This window comes from Phyllobates terribilis, unplaced genomic scaffold, assembly GCF_046119375.1.
Source record: "Phyllobates terribilis strain yellow unplaced genomic scaffold, ASM4611937v1 Scaffold_7__3_contigs__length_470593459, whole genome shotgun sequence".
Lineage (NCBI taxonomy): Eukaryota > Metazoa > Chordata > Amphibia > Anura > Dendrobatidae > Phyllobates > Phyllobates terribilis.
This window is the reverse complement of record NW_027362767.1, coordinates 144,502,590-144,515,044: the sequence shown is the minus strand read 5'-3', so window position 1 is coordinate 144,515,044 and position 12,455 is coordinate 144,502,590. Positions and strand designations below refer to the sequence as shown.

General features: G+C 48.9%; 1 protein-coding gene across 1 annotated transcript in view; it reads left to right on the top strand.

Moving 5' to 3' along the window:
- Nucleotides 1–9,695: 9,695 nt before the first annotated feature.
- Nucleotides 9,696–12,455, top strand: part of LOC141154002 (cortexin-3-like) — a 35,342-nt gene continuing 32,582 nt past the window's right edge. Inside the window, exon 1 of the mRNA XM_073639375.1 lies at nt 9,696–9,827. The gene's annotated coding sequence lies outside the window, so the exon portion shown is untranslated. The remainder of the gene's footprint in view (nt 9,828–12,455) is intronic.

Sequence of the window (12,455 nt, the reverse complement as noted above, 5' to 3'; positions counted from 1 at the left end):
CATAATGCCCCATACAGGCTGTCCCCCCCTTATAATGCTCCATGCAGGCTGTTCCCCCCCACATAATGCACTATGCAGGCTGCCCCCCCCCCTTTATAATGCTCCATGCAGGCTGTTCCCCCCCACATAATGCACTATGCAGGCTGCCCCCCCCCTTTATAATGCCCCATGCAGGCTGTTCCCCACCTTATAATGCCCCATGCAGGATGTCACCCCCCCCCTCTTTATAATGCCCCATGCAGGATGTCCCCCCTCTCTTTATAATGCCCCATGCAGGATGCCCCCCCCTCTTTATAATGCCCCATGCACGATGTCCCCCCCTCTCTTTATAATGCCCCATGCAGGATGTCCCCACCTCTCTTTATAATGCCCCATGCAGGATGTCACCATCCCCCTCTTTATAATGCCCCATGCAGGATGCCCCCCCCTCTCTCTTTATAATGCCCCATGCAGGATGCCCCCCCTCTCTTTATAATGCCCCATGCAGGATGCCCCCCCCCTCTTTATAATGCCCCATGCAGGATGTCCCCCCCCTCTCTTTATAATGCCCCATGCAGGATGCCCCATGCAGGATGCCCCCCCTCTCTCTTTATAATGCCCCATGCAGGATGCCCCCCCCTCTCTTTATAATGCCCCATGCAGGATGCCCCCCCCTCTTTATAATGCCCCATGCAGGATGTCCCCCCCCTCTCTTTATAATGCCCCATGCAGGATGTCACCCCCTCTCTCTTTATAATGCCCCATGCAGGATGCCCCCCCCTCTCTCTTTATAATGCCCCATGCAGGATGTCACCCCCTCTCTCTTTATAATGCCCCATGCAGAATGCCCCATGCAGGATGCCCCCCCCTCTCTCTTTATAATGCCCCATGCAGGATGCCCCCCCCCTCTCTTTATAATGCCCCATGCAGGATGCCCCCCCCCTCTTTATAATGCCCCATGCAGGATGTCCCCCCCCTCTCTTTATAATGCCCCATGCAGGATGTCACCCCCCCTCTTTATAATGCCCCATGCAGGACGTCACCCCCCCCTCTTTATAATGCCCCATGCAGGATGTCCCCCCCTCTCTTTATAATGCCCCATGCAGGATGTCCCCCCCTCTCTTTATAATGCCCCATGCAGGATGTCACCCCCCCTCTTTATAATGCCCCATGCAGGACGTCACCCCCCCCCTCTTTATAATACCCCATGCAGGATGTCCCCCCCTCTCTTTATAATGCCCCATGCAGGATGTCACCCCCCCTCTTTATAATGCTCCATGGAGGATGCCCCCCCCCTCTTTATAATGCCCCATGCCTCCATACATTAAAAAAAAAAAATCAAATACTCACCTCCCTTCTCCTCACCTGCTGCCCGCTGCCCGCTGCTCGGGTCCGAACTCCAGCGTTGTCCCGCTCAGCGCTCCCTGTGACGGCTCAGGGGAGGGCGCGGTGTAAAGACGTCACCGCGCCCTCTGACCTGAGACGTCACAGGGAGCGCAGAGCAGGAAGACAGCGGATCTGCGGAGGCACGGGGAGAGGTAAGTATCCGGCTGCCGGGGCCCTGAGCAAGCGGCGGAGAAGGGCGGGCGCTGACACCACTCTCCTCCGCCCATAGCCCAGCGGGGTGCGCGACCGCTAGTGGGCCCCTCTGCCTGCTCAGGGCCCCGGCAGTTGCCCGGGTGTGCCGGGTGCTGACGCCGGCCCTGCCCGTGAGGGCCCCAAGCAGCGTGGGAACGAGGAGGATAGGTGAGTAGGAGGCGGTGGAGGAGCGGAGCACACGCAGTAGCCGCTGCTGCAGCTATCACGTGTGCCCGCTGCTAAAGAGACATGAATATTCCCTCTGAGGCCACTCCCATGGGCGTGGAGAAGAGACAGAATATTCATTCTCTTTAGTAGCGGGCACGGAGGAGCGCTGAGCCCCGGCTCCTGCTGTCAGTGCCGCCGCTAAAGAGAAAGCATATTCACGCTTCTCCACGCCCATAGTTTCGGCGTGGAGAGGAGTGAATGTGCCGGCAGCTGCTCACCTCGGCTTCTGAGAACGCTCGCAGCTCAGATGCCGACATGAGCTGCTGCAGACAGGATGCAGCACTGGAGCAGAGGTGAGTATTAGTGTTTATTGTTTTATGTGTGCAGTGATTGGGGGGGATGAGGGGGCCACACATACCAGGATTGGGGGGTTGAGGAGGCCACACATACCAGAATTGGGGGGTTGAGGAGGCCACACACACCAGGGATTGTGGGATTGAGGGGGCCACACATACCAGGGATTGAGGGGGCCACACATACGAGGATGGAGATATTTACCAGTAGCTGCTGCATTTCCCACCCTAGGCTTATACTCAAGTCAATAGGTTTTCCCATTTTTATGTGGTAAAATTAGGGGCCTCGGCTTATATTCGGGTCGGCTTATTTAAAATATACGGTATTTTAAAATCAGTGAGTACGTGGTGCCCATAATACTGCAGGACTGTGGCGTGCATTATACTATATGGGGGCTGCATTTTACCCTATGGGGTGTGTAATATACTATATGGAGGACTATGGGGAGTGCATTATATTCTATGGAGGACCATGGGAAGTTCATTATACTATATGGAGGATTATGGGGGGAGCATTATACTATATGGAATATTATTGGTGGTGCATTATACTATATGGAAGGCTATGTGGGGTCATTATAATATTTTGAGGGCTATGTGGGGGGCCATTATACTGTATGAAAGCAATTATACAGTGTGAAGGTTTGTGTGGGGTCCATTATACTGTTTGGAGGGCTGTGTGGGGGCCATGAGAGTGTATGGAGGGCTCTGTGGGGTTCACAGTTGGGGGATTATACTGTGTTAGGGTCACCATACTTTGCCGTGGGAGTTGAAGTGGGGTACAATAGGGTCATTATACTGTGCATGTGGAGGAACGCACCATAGGGGTATCATACTGTTTGGGGGGCACTTTTGTTGGCATCATACTTTATGGGGGCAATGAAGAAGGAATCTACGACTTCAGAAGGAGGTAAATTACTATGTAAAGGCTGGAAAGTTATGAGATCTGCTCTTTTGTGACACAGACAAATATTTATTTTTTGTAGGGGGGGGGCCCAATTAGAGCTTCTGCTATGGGGCCCCGTGACTTCTATGTACGCCCCTGACTGACAAACTACAGAAGTATGGCTGGACATCCAAATGATACTACCTGCAGGGGGAAAGTATATAAAGCCACACAGGAAAGATGAAAGGGCAGACAAATGAGTAAATGAAAACACGTTACCCTAAAAAGATTAAAGCAAGGATAACAGAAATTAAACACCCAGAGAAAAGGTGTATCTGCAGCGGCTCATTGGACAGAAAAACTGACCATAAAGTACAGGTTCAAGGCTTCAGACCATGGAAAATCCAGCAACCGTAAAATTTAAAAAACATGATAGCACAACGGTCAACACGTTTCAATCCTGTCATGATTAAGAGCTAGTGCAGCTCGAAACGCGTAGGCCGGATTTTCCATTCAAGCCGTCCCCCCCCACAGTTCACTTGCTCAGGAAACCAACCTGAAGCCTCTGTGCACTGCACCCTTATTCCAGGCATTTCTCAACCTAGTCAGCTGATGTTTGCTTCATTGTGTTTTTCTCAAGGCTTTAGACACATGACAGTAAATATAGAAGAATGTAGAACATAAAAAAAAAACAATGCAAAGTATGAATACGTTCTGAGTATTTGAAAACCTGAGCAGAAGACTTACTAAACAAATTTTAGGGCGGCACGGTAGCTCAGTGGTTAGCATTGTAGCTCTGCAGTGTTGGAATCCTGGGTTCAAATCACCACCAAGGACGACATCTGCAAGGAGTTTGTATGTTCTCCCCGTGCCTGCGTGGGTTTCCTCCGGGAACTCCGGTTTCCTCCCACACTCCAAAGACATACATAGGTAGGGAGAGAGGAACCCATTGGTCACCCTGGGATCGTCTCTCAGGAGCCAAGGGGTTACGTTTAAATGCTGCTGTCTCTTTTCGACAGCAGCATTTAAACAGTTAGATAGTGAATACACACCATCCACCAGGGGGGTTTTGCTGTTATAAGGCTGCGAGCCCACTATGCGTTTTTGCCACGGAATTTCCACAGTGAAAACGCTTGGTAATACATGCCCCATGGTCCCCAATAATAGTCCACATGCTGCAGATTATCATTGCGGAAACGCGGCGTAATTGCCACCATTGACTTGCATAATATCCACATGACTACATGTGCACACACGGATATTAGGTGATTCAATGTGTGGATGGTATGCGGGTATGGAGAAGAGGAGACTGTTAGAGATAGTACCTGTTAAAAAAAAATAATTTAAAATAAAAAATAAACATTATACTCCCCTTCTGATGGCCCCCGGTCTCCTGTACGGTGCGTCCTGGCTCCCCGGCGGCTCGCGATGGTGTAAAAGGACCTTCCATGACGTCATTTAGTCATGTGACAGGTCACGCGACCTGTCACATGACTAAATGACGTCATGGAAGGTCCTTTTACACCATCGCGGGCCATCAGAAGGGGAGTATAATGTTTATTTTTTACCATTTTTATTCTTTTTTTAAATATTAACTTGGTCACACTATATAAATCCATGCCGGTTGCATGGATTATATATAGTGTGACCAAGTTGTCAAGCACTTTTTCAAGTGATGCTAAAAGCGGTTGATAACCAGCATGCAAAAACGCTTGACAAACGCTTCTACCTGGCAGGAAAAATGCATGTAAAATCCACATGCGTTTTTCCTGCCAGGGAGATGCAGAAAAAAATCAGCAGCATTTCTGCATCGTGGGCACATAGCCTAAAGCCGCTGTGTCACGGTTTTGGTGATGCAACAGTGACCTCACCAGCAATGTCGCTATGTGTGACACTTTGCAGCGATCAGGCCCCTGCTGTGAGGTCGCTGATCGCTGCAAAATGTCCTGGACCATTTTTTGGTCTTTGCCCTCCCGCTGGTCAGCACACATCGCTGTGTGTGACCAGCGGGACCAGCGATCAGGCTGGTAATCATGATAAACAGCCCGTTACTAGGTTCACACGTGCACCTAGTAACCTGCTGTTTATCATGGTTACCACTCTGCTACGGTGAGCGGTAACCTCCCGCTCACCGTAGCAGAGTGGTAACCATGATAAACAATGGGTTACTAGGTGCGCGTGTGCCCCTAGTAACCCGATGTTTACCATGGTTACCAGCCTGCTCCTGCTTCAGCAGGCTGGTAACCAGGAGCAGGACATCGTGGAAAGATTCTTTCCACGATGTCGCTGCTCCCCTGATCGTTGGTGAGCCTGCAGCAACGATCCCTGACAGGTCGTATTGTTGTTGGGATCGCTGCAGCGTCGCTAAGTGTGACGGGGCCTTAACAATCCCAATCCGAGGGATTATCAGCCTCTGAGTTAACTGGGGAGAGTGTGGCTGGAGTACTGCCAACCATGTGGAGCCACAGCAGGATGCTGATCTGGAGTCAGATGTGATAACATTACACCATGAGATGAGATACCCTGGATTCCCTTCGCTCTGTACAACTTGACCTAAACTACATAGCACATAAGTCTCACATAAATTTGTGAGATGCGGCCCGAAGTCTTTCCTGATGAAGGGGGCACAGCCGCAGCAGGCAGAAGACCATGTTGTATCGCCTCAGCTCACATTGTCCAGAAAATTGACAAATGAGCATGTGTAACATCTTTCAAGCAGCAAAAAGACTCAACCTGCCAAGAGTCACTGATTTAGAAGCAATCCACGTGATGTTTTAGGGAAGAATAGCGATCAAACATCTGACAAATAAAACCTTGCACGCGGAGTGCACTTTATACAAGTGTTAGGACCTTTCTTTCTTGTAGTCATCTCTAAGAAACTGTGACCCCCTAGATGGAAGCAACGGGGGTCGCTCCATCACAAAGCTCATCAGCGTGGACAGATGCAGTCTTCTACAGAAAGAAAAGACAAAAAAAATTACACAAGCAGACCAGCAGAGGGCACATCATCTGGCACATGTGTGCATTCTCCATCCCATACACATCTCTTATACCCGCTGTGAAGACCCGGGGTCTTCCGTGGGCGTAACACTACTCAGACAACACAGGATGAGGGTAAAACAGCATGGCAATACTTTATTGAACCACAAACGGACAATAAACAGATGGTACAACATTACACAGTCCTCACCTTTCTTCTGGCCCACCTGGGATAGAACAGCTGCGACTTTGTGACTTCCAGGGCCAACTACTTCAACCAGTTGCCCCCAGCTTTTGGCGGGCCCCCACAGAGAGAAGATAGCAGCAAGCTTAGGAAGCTAGCAGTCCATCAAGGTACAAGCCAGGAGACCCAAGGTCCCAACCTGGCCTCTCCGAGAGTTTCCATGGGGCCAGATGACCAGCTGGTCCCAATCTGGCTTCTCCGAATGTCTCCATGGGTTCCAGGCGACCGGAGGGTCCCACCTGGCAACCCAAAACAACATATCCATGGGCTCTCTGATGGTAGATGGAGCAAATCCATATCTTTCCAGTCAGGGCCATATACCCTTAGGCTGGAATCATGTAGAATCGGAATCTGTGTCTCTTTGGTTAAAGCCATGCTTCCAAGCTGATGGTCTGAGAGAGTCTCATCTTTGATTCTCCTTGTAAAGTCTGCCTGCTACAGAGGCACATGTCCTTTTAAGTACACATCCACAGGTCAGAGGTTAGGGATAATATATTCCACAGGTCTCAGGTCTCATTGTTTGTGCATTTAAGCAATTTACAAAGTTGGTATAACAGGGGGCTCGTTTAAATAAACTAGCTAGCTTAGTATAATATGAAATTAGCTTAGTAACAAACATCATTGTTCACAAACCAATAGAAGACAACATTCAGGGTTATACAAATACTGGTCTGTCCTTCTTGACCAGCCACAGAAATACACATGCATTTACAAGTCAGCACAAACACAATAGTGTATTTCTCTTGGCTTAACAAATCTAATTGAATGGCTGATTAAGATTATAAGCTGTATCGTCACACTCGCACGTCTCCGTCCTGTACATGTCTCTTATACGCACATGTCTCCGCCCTGTACAAGTCTCCATCCTGTACACGTCTCTTATACTCGCACGTGTCCGCCCTGTACACGTCTCTTATACTCGCATGTCTCCATCCTGTACACGTCTCTTATACTCGCACGTGTCCGCCCTGTACACGTCTCTTATACTCGCACGTCTCTTATACTCGCACATCTCTGTCCTGTACACGTCTCTTATACTCGCACGTCTCCATCCTGTACACGTCTCTTATACTCGCACGTCTCCATCCTGTACACGTCTCTTATACTCGCACGTCTCCGTTCTGTACACGTCTCTTATACTCGCACGTCTCCATCCTGTACACGTCTCTTATACTCGCACGTCTCCGTCCTGTACACGTCTCTTATACTCGCACGTCTCCGTCCTGTACACGTCTCTTATACTCGCACGTCTCCATCCTGTACACGTCTCTTATACTCACACGTCTCCATCCTGTACACGTCTCTTATACTCGCACGTCTCCATCCTGTACACGTCTCTTATACTCGCACGTCTCCATCCTGTACACGTCTCTTATACTCGCACGTCTCCATCCTGTACACGTCTCTTATACTCACACGTCTCCGTCCTGTACACGTCTCTTATACTCGCACGTCTCCATCCTGTACACATCTCTTATACTCACACGTCTCCGTCCTGTACACGTCTCTTATACTCGCACGTCTCCGTCCTGTACACGTCTCTTATACTCGCACGTCTCCATCCTGTACACATCTCTTATACTCACACGTCTCCGTCCTGTACACGTCTCTTATACTCACACGTCTCCGTCCTGTACACGTCTCTTATACTCACACGTCTCCGTCCTGTACACGTCTCTTATACTCGCACGTCTCCATCCTGTACACATCTCTTATACTCGCACGTCTCCGTCCTGTACACGTCTCTTATACTCGCACGTCTCCATCCTGTACACGTCTCTTATACTCACATGTCTCCATCCTGTACACGTCTCTTATACTCACACGTCTCCATCCTGTACACGTCTCTTATACTCGCATGTCTCCGTCCTGTACACGTCTCTTATACTCGCACGTCTCCGTCCTGTACACGTCTCTTATACCCGCACGTCTCCGTCCTGTACACGTCTCTTATACTCGCACGTCTCCATCCTGTACACGTCTCTTATACTGGCACGTCTCTGTTCTGTACACGTCTCTTATACTCGCACGTCTCTGTTCTGTACACGTCTCTTATACCCGCACGTCTCCGTCCTGTACACGTCTCTTATACTCGCACGTCTCCATCCTGTACACATCTCTTATACTGGCACGTCTCTGTTCTGTACACGTCTCTTATACTCGCACGTCTCCATCCTGTACACGTCTCTTATACTCGCACGTCTCCATCCTGTACACGTCTCTTATACTCGCACGTCTCTGTTCTGTACACGTCTCTTATACTCGCACGTCTCTGTTCTGTACACGTCTCTTATACTCGCATGTCTCCGTCCTGTACACGTCTCTTATACTCGCATGTCTCCGTCCTGTACACGTCTCTTATACTCGCACGTCTCCATCCTGTACACGTCTCTTATACTGGCACGTCTCTGTTCTGTACACGTCTCTTATACTCGCACGTCTCTGTTCTGTACACGTCTCTTATACCCGCACGTCTCCGTCCTGTACACGTCTCTTATACTCGCACGTCTCCATCCTGTACACATCTCTTATACTGGCACGTCTCTGTTCTGTACACGTCTCTTATACTCGCACGTCTCCATCCTGTACACGTCTCTGTTACTCGCACGTCTCCGTCCTGTACACGTCTCTTATACTCGCACGTCTCCATCCTGTACACGTCTCTTATACTCGCACGTCTCCATCCTGTACACGTCTCTTATACTCGCACGTCTCCATCCTGTACACGTCTCATATACCCGCACGTCTCCGTCCTGTACACGTCTCTTATACTCGCACGTCTCCATCCTGTACACGTCTCTTATACTCGCACGTCTCTGTTCTGTACACGTCTCTTATACTCGCACGTCTCTGTTCTGTACACGTACGTAGTGACATCCACAATGTCCCTTGACAGTGCACCACAAAAGTAAGCAGAAATGCAAGACATGAAAGAAAACAAGTACACAGGATGATTAGTCCTCTTGTAGGAATGCAAGGAAACCAAAGATACCCGTGCAGCCAGGTTTATATGATTACTCAGTCTGTACCCCCAGTGTCAGCGTCATTATCTTGTACCCCGAGTGTCAGTGTCATTATCCTGTACTCCCAGCGTCATTATCCTGTACCCCAAGTGTCAGTGTCGTTCTATGTTCCTGACCCCTCGGTTACACACGGATCACCACTATCTGATCTGTATCTCCCCGTCTCTGCCACCAGTTGCTCTCCTCGTGTTCCGCTGTGGCACACACAGGGTTAATATCCTCCGTGTCCCCCCACTCTCCCACCAGTGGAGGGGGCTTATTCCATCTCCCATCAGTAAGTGCAGCAGCCAATCACAGCTCCCGTGCAGGAGTATAGGTGGTCCGGGCAGGCGGGGGAGTCACCATTCACTGCCTCTCACAAAGTAACTGCAGATGCTCAGCCCAGAGGTTGCTATAGGTACCAGTCACTAGTAGCAACCAAAATCATCATCAGCAGCATCCCCCCGACTACCCCCAAATGTAAGAGGGAGCCGGGCAGGCAGCGGGTGAGCAGCTGCCGGGGGACACGGTCAGTTCTAAATGTGAAGACCCCCAGAGATCTGCAAATAATCCCCCATCAGGAGGCGATTATAGAGGCAGTGCACAGGAATGGGAATAGTGAAGTTCTTCATCAACAGGTAAGGAGGCGACGAGTCTGTGCTGCGGCGGAGGCATGGAGCCGGGTGCTGCCCATCATCTGCCATCTGTATGCAGCAGCAGTGTACGCAGCACCTGACATATATAACATAGGGTGGGTGGCCAGGGGTCCACATATATATATTTCAGCCTGACAACCAGACAGACGGATCACATCATCATCCAGCAGCGAAGGGGTTAACCTGCGGGTTCTGACCCATCTTTTGCCCAGGGAGGTCAGCTCTGATGCATTTTAGCCCTTTCAGCAACAGGTGTTGACGCTTTGAGGGGACGTCAGACCATTTTTGTGACTAATTTCGAGGCTCAGGTCATCGCTTTATGCCAGAATTTTCTTATTTAATGTTTTTAATAAGAAAGGCGTGCCTCTTTCTTCCTGCCCCTATCTTCCACCCCTTTCTTCCTGACCCTTTCTTCCTGCCCCTTTCTTCCTGCCCCTTTCTTCCACCCCTTTCTTCCTGACCCTTTCTTCCTGCCCTAATCTTTTGCCCCTTTCTTCCTGACCCTTTCTTCCCGCCCTATTCTGTTGCCCCTTTCTTCCTGACACTTTTTTCCTGCCCTAATCTTTTGCCCTTTTCTTCCTGACCCTTTCTTCCCACCCTATTCTTTTGCCCCTTTCTTTCTGCCCCTTTCTTCCTGACACTTTTTTCTTGCCCTAATATTTTGCCCCTATTCTTACTGACACTTTCTTCCTGCCCCTTTTTTCCTGCCCTAATCTTTTGCCCCTTTCTTCCTGACCCTTTCTTCCCGCCCTATTCTTTTGCCCCTTTCTTTCTGCCCCTTTCTTCCTGACACTTTTTTCCTGCCCTAATCTTTTGCCCCTATTCTTCCTGACACTTTCTTCCTGACACTTTCTTGTTAAAAACATTAAATTAAAAAAAGAATTTGTGAGGTAAATCGATGCCAGCGATCCACTGTCACCTCTCCTCTAGGGAGCTCAAGTAACTGGCACAGACAGACACACAAGGGTCAATCATCATGAGATAAAGAATCGCTGTCATAAAGGATTGTCATACAGACACAGAAACTACAATACCCATCATCCTACATAAGTTATCTGATGCACAAAACATAAGAGCAGCAATCAAACATGGAGCGCCACCCTACTGGAGGTAGCAAGCCTCAAGTGTATTGGGTGACATTACAAACCACAAAGTAGCACGACCAGGGCAAGTAATAAAAATCAGAACCAGTTGAATGTTTAGCAACTTTCTTGCCCAGTCGCGGTACCTTGGAGATCACACTGTGGCTCCATTTCACTGACTCATGGACAGTAGCACACAGCGATCAGACTCGCCAATTATAAGCCAATGGGTGAGCAAAATAAACAGCCCACTTCCCGGCTACCATCCATATGTCTTTCACAAATACATTACAATTATAAGGACAGTAAGCTCTACCAAATGGATGCAAACAGATGTACAAAACCCACATGTGAGGTGATTGTGTAAAGAGATCAGTTTTTAAAGCACGCTTAAAAATGTGGAGGCTAAAATCATTGACAGAATGGAGGGCACTGGTAGGGTGATAGACAGATGAGGAGGAAATATAGGGTGGTGCAGAACTGTGGAGAGCTTTGTGGGTGAGTGAGATAAGTTTATATTGTCCTCTGTAGCAAATGGGTAACCAGTGTAATGACTGGCACAGGGTGGAGGCATCAGTGTAGCAGCTGGAAAGAAATACAACCCTGGTTGCTGCATTCAGGATGGATTGGAGAGGGGAGAGTTTAGTAAGAGCGAGACCGATCAGTAGAGAGTTGCAGTAGTCCAGACGAGAGTGAATAAGAGCAACAGTAAGAGTTTTTGCCTTTTCAAAGGTGAGAAAAGATGTTTTTTTAGATAAAGGTGACATGAGCGAGTGAGCAATTAGATATAGGGAATAAAGGAAAGTTCTGTGTTAGATATAACCCCAAGACAGCGGGCGTGCTGCTGGGGAGTGATGGTTGAACCACCCATGGAAATGGCAATATTGGGCACAGGTAGGTTAGTAGAGGGAGGAAACACAACGAGTTCAGTTTTAGAGATTCGGTTTCAGATAGAGGGAGGACATGATGTTAGAGACGGCAGAAAAACAATACCTGGTGTTTTGTATTAAGCTGGAAAAAACGCAACATACGTTTTGCAGCGTGTTTGGTGAATAAAACTAACTCTATTAAACATGCAGTGTAGGCAAAGCACACGCGTAATCCGCTAAAAAAAAAAGACAAAAACATTGTGAAAACATGCGTTTAGAGTGCAGCCAAAAGAGCACTTTTCGGCTACAGAAAAAAATGCAGGAAAAAAACCCTGCGTGTGAACATAGCCTTATTCCCCCAACCTTAAAACCAAACCCAGAATGCTACGTTGCTTTTTAGGTACATCTACGCTAAGTCATTTGCAGCAACAGCCAGCAGTATGATCACTGGGGGTCCCACTGCTCAGACCCCCTTCAGTTTTGAGCATGGGAGTCTCAAAGTTTCTTGATGGGCAGGCATGAACCACTGTGCCCCGTGCTCACTACCGCTTTTGATCCGCAAGATAAAATGTCCCCAATGCAAGCCCCATTACATTAGGGCATATTACACTAGTCATATCAAATCTACTTTCTTTACAGACACTGAACCAGCAGGGATT